The sequence below is a fragment of the Penaeus monodon genome, chromosome 8, assembly GCF_015228065.2.
Source record: "Penaeus monodon isolate SGIC_2016 chromosome 8, NSTDA_Pmon_1, whole genome shotgun sequence".
NCBI classification, from domain to species: domain Eukaryota; kingdom Metazoa; phylum Arthropoda; class Malacostraca; order Decapoda; family Penaeidae; genus Penaeus; species Penaeus monodon.
Genome location: NC_051393.1, coordinates 44,341,036 through 44,343,022, shown reverse-complemented (window position 1 = coordinate 44,343,022; position 1,987 = coordinate 44,341,036).

The following is a 1,987-nucleotide window of genomic DNA, read 5'->3' as shown; positions in this document are numbered from 1 at the left end:
AGTTATCTAGAAACATTTCTCTGGTTCTTTCACACCGTTCTTTGGGTGCAGACGACATAATACTTCTGCGACTTTACCGAGTGTTTGTTCGTAGCAAACTTGACCATGGATGTGAGGCTTATTCATCTGCAACGCCCACTGTTCTTCGGATGTTGGACCTGTAGAGTCCCTGTATGCTGAGAGTGGAGAGCCACCTCTTTCATTACTCCGGGACTGCATGAACCTGATTTACTACATGAAACTACAAAGGATTCCGGGATCTCCTACATCCAGATTGGTTTTCAACCCCCTTGAGGATAGCCGCTCATATGGTAGAAGAATGAGGAATCTTGTGGAAGATCTCAATTGTGTGTGTGTGTGTGTGTGTACACACACACACACTCACACACACACACACACTTTATATATATATATATATATATATATATATATATATATATATATATATATTATGTATATATATATATATATATATATATATATATATATATATATATATGTATATATATATGTGTGTGTGTGTGTGTGTGTGTGTGTGTTAACGTAAGTGGTTTAAAAGAGAAGCAGGCTGTGTAAGCCATAACCTGTTGCGACTCTCGTCCTCGTGCAATGCGATCTCTGGGTCTTCATACACTGTAGTGAGCACGCATGGGGATGCCGACGCACACAGCATGCCTTGTCCTTCCGCCATAAACAACGCTAACGAATGTAGTGATAACTGTGTGTGTGGGTGTTTGTGTGTGTTCGTAGTGGACCGCCTGTATACGCCCCCACGGTCCCCTACATATGCATTTCGTCTCCCCCTTACGAGATGAAGGACAGCATCCACCCACGCTCCACGGAGGAGGTTGCATCTCCGTACGCCCAAAACCCCTGTTTTTTTTTTTTTTCCTTGGGGTGAGGATTCTCGTCGCGGTGGGGAAGCTGAGACTAATAGAAAACGTGAAGCGAACCTGCAGCGTCTCATATGCGCGGCTTCGTTGCCATTTTTTTTTTTTTTTTTACTTTTGTCTTCGTGTGTTTTAATAAACATGTATACATCGTGTTTTAGACTAACCTTTGCCGGATTAGAAATAGACCACCAAAAAAGAAAATGAATTTGATAAGAAATTTTTATTCTTTATTAATCTTCTTATTTATTATAATTTTATGAACTTTGTAATGAATATTTTACATTTTACGTTTTTACACTGAACATTTTATCAACTTATTTTATTATAATATACACGTACCCTGTGGTTCTTTTTTATTTTTAATATTTTATTTCACAGAACTATTCATTTTATTTTAAAAAATTAAAAATATTTTATTTATTATAATAAGAATATGATAATGAGCATATACATTTTTTGAAAACATGAAACAACGAAAAGTACCGGCATTTCAAGAAATTCGGTTCCAGTCCAGTTCCAGTGTTAGCTGTGGTGCGAAGGTTAATGTTGGTCTCAGCAATATAGATACGTGATCAAGTTACAGTATACGTGAGAGTAGGTGGTTCTCATTTTATTGAGCTTCGTGTGTTTTACGGAGTTTTATTTCTGTTTTGTCTTTGTCTTGTGTTTTAGTGTTTGTGTTTCACTGTTCTGATTTATCTTTGCTTTTATCAAAATAAATATAATTTTTTAATACTTTTTTGATAAGTCCCCGACTGTGTGTGAAACACACACACACACACACACACACACACACACACACGCACGCACGCACGCACGCACGCACACACACACACACACACACACACACACACACACACACACACACACACACACACACGCACACACACACACACACACACACACACACACACACACACACACACACACTACTGTCGATCCCTTCCACTATTCTTCTGACACCTCATCCCCTCTTAAACCATTAGACTTGCTCACGAACATACCAATCGGGTGGTGGCAGTGACCTCTTTACACCCTTTTTAATGCACTTGGGGACGTTACAACTAGTAAACACATATTTGTTTGGTGGTGGT